This window comes from Manis pentadactyla, chromosome 11 (assembly GCF_030020395.1).
Source record: "Manis pentadactyla isolate mManPen7 chromosome 11, mManPen7.hap1, whole genome shotgun sequence".
Classification (NCBI taxonomy): Eukaryota; Metazoa; Chordata; class Mammalia; order Pholidota; family Manidae; genus Manis; species Manis pentadactyla.
Window position 1 is genome coordinate 44,190,579 of NC_080029.1, and position 13,391 is coordinate 44,203,969.

General features: G+C 37.4%; 1 protein-coding gene and 1 non-coding gene across 3 annotated transcripts in view; both read right to left on the reverse strand.

Moving 5' to 3' along the window:
* PELI2 (pellino E3 ubiquitin protein ligase family member 2) overlaps positions 1 to 13,391 on the reverse strand; it is a 207,435-nt gene that overhangs the window by 48,907 nt on the left and 145,137 nt on the right. The window lies entirely within an intron of this gene.
* On the reverse strand, positions 13,232 to 13,338 carry LOC118929470 (U6 spliceosomal RNA). The gene has a single exon (XR_005031585.1). It is a non-coding gene; the product is annotated as a U6 spliceosomal RNA (small nuclear RNA).

Below are 13,391 nucleotides of genomic sequence, written 5' to 3' on the forward strand. Positions count from 1 at the left end.
ACCCTTAAGTACAGTTAATTCTCATTATTCATAGTAGTTACATTCTATGAAGTTGCTGCAAACACTGAATTAATGAATTCTAAGGGGACACAGGGTTAGGGTCCACTGAGCCTCTGGTCACAACACTTTTGTCAATCAATCAATACATAACCTTGCTTGATGTGGGTTTCTGTTTAAAGACACTTTGTTTAATATATATATTTCTTATAAATAATTGTTTTAAGTATGAGAACTGGAACAAAAAGGCAGTAAGTGTCACCTTGTTCAAATTCAAATGGCAACTCAAATTTTTCATCCTTGCTGCTCTTTCCCACAAATGATTGGGAAAGTGCCCATGTACTGAATTTGGGATTACAAATAAATTTTAGTGAGTATGCATATCTGCAAATATGGACTCTGTGAATAATGAGGATCAACTGAACTGTATATTTCCTATGCTACTGTAAATGGTATTTTTTAAAATTCAATTTGTGAGCTTCTGCAGTGTCTTTTAAAAACATCTTTCACATTTTGGTCTGTTTTTGCCTTCTGTATTTTATATGATTTCTTAGAAGGGTTATATTTCTATTGTGGTTATTTTCATGTGTATAATTATAAATATGGTTGCACTCATTAACTCTAATAAGAGCAATGATAAATGAGAATATTTTAATTTCCTCTCTACCATCCTCCCATACTCATATTTTTAATTGATTTTACAGTATTTATTGTTACCATTAAATATATCTTTCTGTTTTAATGGATAGTTTTTGTCTCCCAGCTATAAAATCTAAGGATATTTGCATGCATACATTACCTCTCAACTTTTCTCCTCTTCCTGTTATTATTTCTACACTGTCAAAATTTATAACATGTACATTTTATTACGTATCAATTGCTTTCTCTTTTGTTTTAGTCCTAGAGACCACACTGAGTTTTATGTTTAGATGTCAATCTCTTTGCCACTGCATCTCCATTCACCTTCTGTTTGGCTGAAATTTGTCTTTTGGTAATTTCTTCAGTAAGGGCTCATAAAAATTCTAAATCCTGAGTTCTTGCATGTTCATTAATTATATTTAAAAGAAATTTTGAGCAAGAAATCTTGGGTTACTGTATTATGAAATCCTTGGGCAAAGGAATCAAAGCATAGCAAAGTGCAGGAACCTTCCAAAAAAACTGCAGATGAAATGGGTAGCAAAAATTGATAAAGTGTACTATACACAAAAATGATTTTTGTGCATAGTCCATCTTAAAAGTTACATATTCTGGCTATTTTTGGTGAGAATATCATCCAAATATATCAGGGATGTTACATAATACAAGAATCAAGTGGTGACAAAACAGCCACCAGGATATCATATGACAGTGGGAGAATGTCAAATCAGGAGAAAGACACTCACTGTGAGGCTCAGCCCCAACACTACCTACCCAAGTCCTTGGGCACATTGCTAAAACCCTACAAACCTGGCAAAAGAGGAAAGAAGTGGCATAGATTTTAAATGCCATTTCCCCATTGTAAGAATACAGTGTATGTATGGAGAAGAATTATTTTTATCATCTTCTCTCCAAACTCAGCTAGTATTAAACTCAGTTTACATTTCTTGAGAAATTAAGGGATGAAAGACAACAACAGAAGGGACATCTCAGAGAAAATAGTCTAATGTGAAAAAATCTGTAGATAATCCATTTATACATAATCAAAAAATCAATGGGAAAGTAAAATAGCTTGATATTGAGTGCAGTGGGGATTCAAATCAGATTTGGTTATTAACTCAATACGATTATGACTATTGATTGAAGTGTCTATCCATGCAGTAGATAAGAAAATGTTTATTCCTTGGGTGATGCTGTGGAGCACAACTCGCAGAACTGTAGCTGAAATGACCAGGGTCAACATTGTGTTATTATACCTGCTATCTAGCTAAAGGAAGACAAATGAAAGGACAGATTTGCCTTGGGACTCTGCCTGTAGATTGCTGCTTAAAATAAACCTGGCCTGCCTCCAATATATTTTGGAAAGAGAGAGAATGTAAATAAATTTGACAAATAAGATAAATGTGCTATCTAGTAGATGAAACCTGTGCTGAATGGTAAACCCTAAAGATGCCACCTATTAAAGCAACTTTCTATGTATAAAACCATGTGAGGCCACAGCAGACAAGTCTGAGTTAGGGCACTCAAAGTCAGCACTCTTCAGCTGTATATTTATGTGCTGGATTTTATTAGGTTAGTAATATACACACAAAAAATACTCTGCTTGGATACAACTCTAAAAACAAGAAACTCAAAACAGATTTATAAATTAAGATACACAGCTGTACCTTAATAACCGAATTAATAACAATTTCTGCATAATAGTACTTTTTCAAGGTAGAGTGTTTTCATGTATATTATTTTACTTAATCATATGAACCACACAACTATAATGTGGATATAATTATCCCCATTTTATAAAATAACTGACTTGGAGAGCATAATTGATTCCCTTAGTGAATGGATGTCTACATTGCATTGCATACTCTCATCATAATTCACTGCTTTTCTACAAAAGAATTTCCAAGCTTGGGGGAGGAGTGAGATATATATATAAACTTTCATAATCATTTATAATATATGACACCATAGTTTTGGGAATCAATTTGAAAGTGATGTAGGTCAGTCACCTATTAACCCCTTTCCATCATTAGAAAAGAAGAACCATAAGAGAAATAAGAGGAGAACCAGGAAAGCATGGCAACATGCAAATCAAATCTATAAATGAGTTACGAAAGCAGTGACAATCATAGGGACAGAGAGACAAAGCAGGAGAAAATCGGGACGGCCAATGGATTTAGGTCATTTGTACAATCACAGCACACAGTGACAAAATATTAATACTAGTTGAAATTGAGGCATATTCTTCAGAAATTTCTAAAATCTCCTGGACAGCACACCAGCCTTGCCAATACCATCCAGTCTGAAAAATTGCCAAGCTTGATTAAGCTGGGAAGATTTGTGGTATGTAGAACCTATCTCTCTGTAGTCAGAACATTCAGAGGGAGAAAAAAATACTTCAATTCCTTCCCATACAAGAGTCCTTTGAAGATCTAGAGAGAGAGCAGTTTGCACCTCAACTTCTGGTATTTCCTTCTTTTGATGAAAATCTCTCATTTCTGTTGATTTTCTTCAAAACACATGCCTTCAAATCCCTTCACTATCAGCACAGATCTGTCTACATTCACTATGAAGTCTCCATAACAGAACATCGCCATCTATACACATGGGCTGATCAGAACAAGCAAACAATTCTGCTTGTATCACTTTCGCATAAGGTACTGTTAGCTTCAGGAGGTACTCATCATACTCATGTGAACATTATCAAACCCTCAAATTTAGTTCATGAAAAAATGTTTTACATACAAAAACTTAGCTTTAACTATAATTTACATTTAATAAAATCCACCAATTTTAAGTGCACAATTTGATGAATTCTGACAAATGAATACACCCATTACTAACCATCTCTTCAATCAAGATACAGAACAGTTCCATCACTCCAAACAGTACCTTCATGACTCTTGGCAGACTATCTCCTCCCTACTTTCCCAACAACCAACCTGATCCACTTTGTTACTATAATTAAATCTTTACTAAAATTCCATATGAATGAAAAAATAATATGTAGTCTTTTGCATGTGGCATCTTTAAATTATCAAAACCTTATGAGATGTATCTATGCTGTATATATAGGTAGTTTGTTCCTTTTTCCTCAGGAGTGGTGTTTCCATTGTATGGATATTTTATGATTTGCTTGTCCAGTCATTAGTTGACACATTATTTCCACTTTCTGACTATTGTGAATAAGGCTTTGAATATTGTTCACATTTTCTCCTGGGAAAATTAAATACCTAGGGGAGGATTTGCTGGGTCATATGGCAAGCAGGGAGAAAATCTGTTATTTCTTTTTTTAAATTCTGGTATCATTAATATACAATTACATGAGCAACATTATGGTTACTAGACTCCCCCCATTATCAAAGTCCCACCACATACCCCATTACATCAGCATAGTAAGATGCTATAGAATCACTACTTGTCTTCTCTGTGCTATACTTCCTTCCCCGTGCCCCCCCCACATTATGTGTGGTAATCATAATGCCCCTTAATCCCCTTCTCCCTCCCTTCCCACCAGTCCTCCCCAGTCCCTTTCCCTTTGGTAACTGTTAGTCCATTCTTGGGTTCTGTGAGTCTGCTGCTGTTTTGTTCCTTGTTTTTTCTTTGTTGTTATACTCCACAGATGAGTGAAATCATTTGATACTTGTCTTTCTCCGTCTGGCTTATTTCACCGAGCATAATACCCTCTAACTCCATCCATGTTGTTGCAAATGGTAGGATTCATTTTCTTCTTATGGCTGAATAATATTCCATTGTGTATATGTACCACCTCTTCTTTATCCATTCATCTACTGATGGACACTTAGGTTGCTTCCATTTCTTGGCTATTGTAAATAGTGCTGCGATAAAAATAGGGGTGCTTATGTCTTTTTCAAACTGGGCTGCTGTATTCTTAGGGTAAATGCCTAGGAGTGGAATTCCTAGGTCAAATGGTATGTCTATTTTGAACTTTTTGAGGAACCTCCATACTGCTTTCCACAATGGTTGAACTAATTTACATTCCCACCAACAGTGTAGGAGGGTTCCCCTTTCTCCACATTCTCACCAACATTTGTTGTTGTTTGTCTTTTGGATAGTGGCGATCCTAACTGGTGTGAAGTGATATCTCATTGTGGTTTTAATTTGCATTTCTCTGATGACCAGCGATGTGGAGCATCTTTTCATATGCCTGTTGGCCACCTGCATTTCTTCTTTGGAGAAATGTCTGTTCATATCCTGTGCCCATTTTTAAATTAGATTATTTGCTATTTGTTTTTTGAGGCACATGAGCTCTTTATATATTTTGGATGTCAACCCCTTATCAGATATGTCATTTATGAATATATTGTCCCATACTGTAGGATGCCTTTTTGTTCTACTGATGGTGTCCTTTGCTGCACATAAGCTTTTTAGTTTGATATAGTCCTACTTGTTCATTTTTGCTTTTGTTTCCCTTGCCCAATGAGATATGTTCATGAAGAAGTTGCTCATGTTTATGTCCAAGAGATTTTGCCTATGTTTTCTTCTAAGAGTTTTATGGTTTCTTGACGTACATTCAGGTCTTTGATCCATTTCAAGTTTACTTTTGTGTATGGACTTATTATGCAGTAATCCAGTTTCATTCTCTTACATGTAGCTGTCCAGTTTTGCCTACACCAGCTGGAGAAGAGGCTGTCATTTCCCCACTGGATATCCATGGCTCCTGTATTGTATATCAATTAACCATATATGCTTGGGTTAATATCTGGACTCTTTTCTGTTCCACTGGTCCATGGCTCTATTCTTGTGCCAGTATCAAACTGTCTTGATTACTGTGGCTTTGTAGTAGTGCTTGAAGTTAAGAAGCGAGATCCCCCCTGCTTTATTCTTCCTTCTCAGGATTACTTTGGCTATTCGAGGTCTTTTGTGGTTCCATATGAATTTTAGAAGTATTTGTTCCAGTTCGTTGAAGAATGCTGTTGGTACTTTGATAGGGATTGCATTGAATCTGTCGATTGCTTCAGGCATGATGTCCATTTTGACAATAATTCTTCCTACCCAACAGCATGTGACGAATTTCCATTTATTACTGTCCTCTTTAATTTCTCTTAAGATTGTCTTGTAGTTTTCAGAGTATAAGTCTTTCACTACCTTGGTTAAGTTCATTCTTATTCTTTTTTGTTTTTATTCGTTTTGATGCAATTGTGAATGCAATTGTTTTCCTGATTTCTCTTTCTGCTAGTTCATCATTAGTGTATTGGAATGAAACAGATCTCTGTGTATTAATTTTGTATTCTGTAGCTTTGCTGAATTCAGATATTGGATCTAGTAGTTTGGGAGTGGATTCTTTAGGGTTTTTTATGTACAATATGTCATCTGCAAACAGTGACAGTTTGGCTTATTCCTTACCAATCTGGATTTCTTTTATTTCTTTGTTTTGTCTGATTGCTGTGGCTAGGACCTCCAGTACTACGTTGAATAAAAGTGGGGAGAGTGGGCATCCTTGTCTTCTACCCAATCGTAGGTGAAAAGTTTTCAGCTTCTTACTGTTAAGTACAATGTTGGCTGTGAACTTGTCATACATGGCCTTTATTATGTTGAGGTACTTGCCCTCTATACCCATTTTGTTGAGAGTTTTTATCATGAATGGATGTGGTATCTTGTCGAATGCTTTTTCAGCATTTATGGAGATAATCATGTGGTATTTATCCTGCTTTTAGTTGATGTGGTGGATGATATTGATGGATTTTCCAATGTTGTACCATCCTTGCATCTCTGAGATGAATCCCACTTGATCATGGTGTATGATCCTCTTGATGTATTTTGAATTCAGTCCCCTAATATTTGTTTTAAGTAGTTTTGCATGTATGTTCATCAGAGATATTGGTCTGTAATTTTCTTTTTTGGAGGTGTCTTTGCCTGGTTTTAGTATTAGAGTGACACTGGCTTCATAGAATGAGTTTGGAACTATTCACTCCTCTTCTATTTCTTGGAAAACTTTAAGGAGAATGGGTATTAGATCTTCTCTAAATGTCTGATAAAATTCAGCAGTGAATCCATCTGGTATGGGATTTTGTTCTTGAGTAGTTTTTTGATTACCCATTTAATTTTGTTGCTGGTAATTGGTCTGTTTAGATTTTCTGTTTCTTCCTGGGTCAGTCTTGGAAGGTTGTATTTTTCTAGAAAGTTGTCCATTTCTTCTAGGTTATCCAGTTTGTTAGCATATAGTTTTCCATAGTATTCTCCAATAATTCTTTGTATTTCTGTGGGGTCTGTTGTGATTTTTCCCTTCTCATTTCTGATTCTGTTAATGTGTGTAGATTCTTTTTTCTCTTAATAAGTCTGGCTAGGAGTTAATCTATTTTGTTTATTTTCTCAAAGAACCAGGTCTTGGTTTCATTAGTTTTTTTCTATTGTTTTATTCTTCTAAATTTTATTTATATCTTCTCTGATCTTTATTATGTCCCTCCTTCTGCTGACCTTGGGCCTCTTTGTTCTTCTTTTTCTAGTTTCAATAATTGTGAATTTAGACTATTCATATTCAATTGGGATTGTTCTTTCTTCTTTAAATAGGCCTGGATTGCTATATACTTTCCTCTTAGAACTGCCTTCACTGTGTCCCACAGTAGTTGGGGCATTATGTTGTTGTTTTCATTTGTCTCCATATATTGCCTGATCTCTGTTTTAAATTGGTCATTGATCCATTGATTATTTAGGTGTATGTTGTTAAGCCTCCAGGTGTTTGTGAGCCTTTTTGTTTTCTTTGTACTACTTATTTCTAGTTTTATACCTTTGTGAACTGAGAAGTTGGTTGGTACAATTCCAATCTTTCTGAATTTACTGAGGCTCTTTTTGTGGCCTAGTATGTGGTCTATTCTGGAAAATGTTTCATGTGCACTTGAGAAGAATGTGTATCCTGCTGCTTTTGGGTGGAATTTCTATAGATGTCTGTTAGGTCCATCAGTTCTAACGTGTTGTTCAGTGCCTCTGTGTCCTTACTTATTTTCTGTATGGTTGATCTGTCCTTTGGAGTAAGTGGTGTGTTGATGTCTCCTAAAAAGTATGCACTAGATTCTATTTCCCCCTTTAATTCTGGTAGTACTTGTTTCACATATGTAGGTGCTCCTGTGTTGGGTGTGTAGATATTTATAATGGTTATATCCTCTTGTTGGACAGACCCCTTTATCATTGTGTAATGTCCTTCTTTGTCTCTTGTTACTTTCTTTGTTTTGAAGTCTATTTTGTTTGAATCAAGTATTGCAACACCTGCTTTTTTCTCCCTATTGTTTGCATGAAATATCTTTTTCTATCCCTTCACTTCTAGTCTGTGTACATCTTGGGGTTTGAAGTGAGTCTCTTGTAGGCAGCATATTGATGTGTCTTGCTTTTTTTTATCCATTCTATGACTCTTTGTCTTTTATTGGTGCATTCAGTCCATTTACATTTAAGGTGATTATCGATAGACATGTATGTATTGCCATTGCAGGTTTTGTATTTGTGGTTACCAAAGGTTCAAGGGTAGCTTCTTTACTATCTAACCATCTAACTTAACTCACTTATTACACTATTATAAGCACAGTGTGATGATTCTTTATTTCTCTCCCTTCTTTTTCTTCCTCCTCCACTCATTATATGTTAGGTGTTTTATTTTGCAGTCTTTGTGTTTCCCTCAACTGATTTTGTGGATACCTGATTTTATTTTGCATTTAGTTAGTATTTGGTTGCTCTACTTTCTTTGCTGTGGTTTTATTTTCTCTAGTGACATCTACTTAGCCTTAGCAGCACTTCCATCTAGAGCAATCCCTTTAAAATACACTATAGAGATGGTTTGTGGGAGGTAAATTCCCTCAACTGTTGCTTCTCTGGGAATTGTTTAATCCCTCCTTCAAATTTAAATGATAATCTTGTTGGACACAGTATTCTTGGTCTGAGGCCCTTCTGTTTCATTGTGCTGAATATATCATGCCACTCCCTTCTGGCCTGTAAGGTTTCTGCTGAGAAGTTTGATGATAGCCTGATGATAGTCTTGATTTTCCTCTGTAGGTGATCTTTTTTCTCTCCCTGGCTTCTTTTAATATCCTGTCTTTGTCTTTGATCTTTGCCCTTTTAATTATTTTATGTCTTGGTGTTGTCCTCCTTGATCTCTTGTGCTGGGAGATCTGTGGACTTCCATGGTCTGAGAGACTATTTCCTTCCCCAGATTGGGGACGTTTTCAGCAGTTATTTCTTCAAAGACACTTTCTATTATTTTTTCTCTCTCCTCCTTCTTCTTCTGGTACCCCTATAATGTGAATATTGTTCTGTTTGGATTGGTCACACAGTTTTCTTAATGTTCTTTCATTCCTAGAGATCCTTTTTTCTCTCTCTGCCTCAGCTTCTCTGTATTCCTGTTCTCTGAATTCTATTCCATTAAGAGTCTCTTCCACCTCATCCAGTCTGCTTTTAAATCCTTCCATTGTTTCCTCCATTTCTTTGATCTCTCTCTGGAATTCATCCATTAGCTCTTGCATATTTCTCTGTAGCTCCACCAGCATGCATATGACTTTTATTTTGAATTCTTTTTCAGAAAGATTGGTGATTTCAGTCTCACCCGGCACTCTTTCTTGTGTTTGAGGGATTTTGGACCAAACAAGGTTCTTCTGCCTTTTCATGGCAATGTGAGTGGTCACTAGTGAGTGGCGCTTGTGTCAGCTGGGAGAGCAAAGTCCCTTCCAGCTTGCTGGTCACCTTGCCCATCTCCATTGCCTGTGCCAGTCTACCGCACACAGGGAGCACCCTCTGGGTTAATTCCCTGAGCTGTCATGGGTGAGGTGGCCCTCAGGATGGCCTAGAGAACTGGCCAGCAGCATGTGTTTGCCGCAAGAACAGAGCCCTTTTGTCCCTCCTGGACTCTGTGCCGTGTCCTCTGTGCCATTCAACCCTGTACAGGGGGCAGCCTCTGGGTTAATCCCCTTACAAGTGGTAGGCAGGGCAGCCCTCGGGAGGCCTAGGACATTAGTGGGGGTCATTAGCCAGTGGGGCATGTTTTCCGACAGAAGAGTCCCCCTTCATGCTTCCCGAACTCTGCACCAGTCTCTGCTGCATGTGCTGGCCAACCACACACAGGGAGAAGCCTCTGGGTTAATTCCCTGAGCTGCCATGGGTGGGCTATCCTCGGGATGGCATAGGGCACTGGTGGGAGTTGCAGGCAAGCAGTGTGTGTTTGCTGCAAGAAAAAAACCGCTTTGTGCTTCCCGCACTCTGTACCAGTCTCTACTGTCTGTGCCATTCAATCGCACTCAGGTGGCAGCCTCTGGGTATGGCCCAGTTAGGCGTGTGCAGGGAGAAGCATCTGTGTGGTTGCTGTGGGCGGGGTTGTTTCCTGGCTCTTCTGCAGCAATGGCAGGTCAGCTGGTTTGCTTGCAGTGCCAGCTGGGGGAAATGAACGGCAGGCTGCTTATTGCCATGAGGGGCTTCTGAGCTGCATTGCCACCCAGGGAATTAGGGTGCCTAAAGTTTCTTAAAAGTTCCCAGCCTGATGGGCTGAGTGTGCCAGGACGATTTTGTCTGTTAAACCCTTGTCCCTTTAAGACTTTTAAAGTGCCTGCTTTTCTTTTGTCCCAGGGCAGCTGGCTATGGGAACCTGTTCACAGTCTTAGTCTTGGATTTTGCTTTTCTGTTCCTCTAATATCCAGTACACCATGCAATGTGTGTCTGTGCTCCTGGTGCAGATTACTAGGGCTAGTTATTTAGCAGTCCTGTGTTTCCACTCCCTCCCCACTCTGATTCTTTTCCTCCCACTGGTGAGCTGGGATGGGGAGAGTGCTGGGGTCCTGCAAGGTCATGGCTTTGTATCTTACCTTTTTCAGTGAGATGTTGAGTTCTCGCAGATGTAGATGTAGCCTGGCTGGTGTACTGTATTTTCTGGTCACTCTTTTAGGAATAGTTGTATTTGCTGTACTTTCAAAATATATATGGTTTGGGGAAGAGATTTCAACCACCCTACTTATGCCACCATCTTGAGACTCTCTTCCTTCTGTTATTTCTTTATTCACACTCATGATTTGTCTAATACCAAAAGTATGAGTTTTCCATACCATATAATTCTGACACTAACTGCCTGGCATTAGTGCAGACCCTACAATTAGTTAGTCCCACTTCAGATATCAGTTGAGAGTAGGAGGTCCCCAGGTTACTCACAACTTCTATGCAACTTGGCTACAAACTGATGGCTCCCATTACCTCTAACTTTGATAATTTTCTAGAGTGGCTCATGGAACCCAGGAAATGTTTCCTTACTACTATTGATTTATTACAAAGGATATTTTAAAGGATACAAATGAACAGCCTGATGAAGAAGTGCATAGGAAGAGGTATAAAAGGGTCCCAAGCACTGGAGTTTCTGTCCATGTGGCCTTGGGTATGCCACCCTCTTGGCACATGGATGTGTTCATTTATCCAGAGGCTCCACAAACTCCATACTTTTTATGGAGGCTTCCTTCTGTAGGCATGATCAATTATTAACTCAATTTCCTATCCCTCTCCCCTCTGTGGAGAATGGAGAGTGTGGGGCTGAAAGTTCCAAGCTTTTAATCAGGGCTTGGTCTTTCTGGTGACCAGCCTCCATTTGGGAGTCTACCAAGAGTTAATTCATTAGAATAAAAGATATTCCAATTACCTAGAACATTCCCATGGATTTATGAGCTCTGTGTTGGACTCTCTTGTCACTCAGCGATTACAAGGGTTTTAGGAGCTTTCTGTCAGGAACTGGAGTCAAAGATGAAATATTGCAGAGAACCAGGGGTAGAGACCAAGATATATATATTTCTTACTATTTCATATATTGCAAGTGTACATTAATGTTTTTCCACAAAAAAGCAATCTGGCATTTTGATTGGAATTATGTTGAACCTATGGATCAATTTTTGGAAAACTGACATCTCAATAATATCAACTCTTCCAATTTTTGAACATTATTTATTTCTCCATTTTATTTAGGTCTTTTAAAATTTATCTCAGCAATGTTTTCAGTTTTTTGTATGAAGTGTTGCATATATTTTGTTAACTTTATCTACATTTATTTCTTATAATATCTTTATTGCATCATTTTCAAATTTTCTATTCTCAGTTATTCAATGCTACTATAGAAAAACTGATTTTTGTATATTGGTTTATATCTTACAAGCCTGCTAAATCCATTTATTAGCTTGAGAAGTTTTTTTTTTTTATCTACTGTAGGACTTTCTACATGGACAATCACATTGTCTGAGAATAAAAAGTTTCACTTTTCTGCCCTCCCCAAGTTGTATTCATTTTATTTCTCTTCCTTGCTATACCATACTGCTAGGACCTCCATCACAATGTTAAACAGAACTAGTGAAAGTGAATATGCCTCCCTTATTCCCAATCTAAGGGAGGAAAGCATTCAGTCTTTCACTGTTAGGTATGGTTAAGTCTAAGTTTTTCTTAGACATTCTTTACCAAGTTAGAACATTTCTTCTGTTCCCAGTTTCCTGAGAGACTTCATCATGAATGAGTATTTAGTTTATCAAATGCTTTTTGTGCATCTGTCATTTCTTTTTAGTTTTCTTTTTAGTCAGTAGATATGGTGATTTACCTTGACTAACTTTTGAATGATGAACTAACCTTGCATTCCTGAGATACTCAAAGCAAGAATCTTACAATTTCTTCCCTCCTACCCTTGATGTCACTGTCATATATTTTACCTCTTAATATGCTATAAACCTCTAAACTTCCTATATTATTATTAATTTTTCTTTAAGAAGTTAATTGTTTTAAAGAGATTGAAATAAGAAAGAAATGCCTTTTCATGTATCTTCCTTTTTACCATGCTTAGGGTGCTTTGTGTAAATACAAATTTCCAATTGGTATCTTTTATTTTCTGCCTGAAAAACTTCAATATTTCTTTTTCTAGTTTGTGAGCAATAACTGTTTTCAGCTTTGTTTGAAGTAGATCTTTATTTTCCTTTCCCTTTTGAAAGATATTTTTTGTTAAGTACAGAATAATAGGTTTTTGGTCTTCCCTTTTTTCTCTTTCTTTCCATATATCCCTTCTAGCACTTTCAAGAAGTTAATCCATTGTCTCTGCAATATTTCTGAAAAGAAGTTTTTTTGTTCTTTCATTTTTGTTCCTCTGTATATACATCCTTTTTTTCTCTGGATGCTTTTGAGATTTTCTGCTTATTGCTGGTTTTCAGCAACTTCATTGTGATGTGTATTACTGTTGTATTTCTTATGTTTCTTCTCTTTGGGGTTCACTGAGTGTCTTAGGTCTCAGATACATAATTTTTATCAAATTTGGAGAAATTTTGGACATTCTTTTCTTTCCTCCCCTATACCTATTTTTCTAAGATACCAAATACACATATTTGAGACCATTTTTCTATAATTTACTGTGACTCTTTTAATTTGTTTCAGTCATTTTCCCTCTCTTTGCTTTTTTTTTGTTATCATTAATCTACAATTACATGAAGAACATAATGTTTACCAGGCCCTCCTCCTCACCAAGTGCCCCCCACAAACCCCACCACAGTCACTGTCCATCAGCGCAGCAAGATGCTGCAGAATCACCACTTGTCCCCCCTGTGCTGCACAGCCCTCCTCGTGACTCCCCCCACATTATACATGCTAATCATTATACAAAAATATGGAACACTTCACGAATTTGTGTGTCGTCCTTGCGCAGGGGCCATGCTAATCTTCTCTGTATTGTTCCCATTTTAGTATATGGATGCCGAAGCGAGCACCCTCTCTCTGCTTTTACTGAATACTTTCTATTGCTATGTCTTCAAATTCACCAA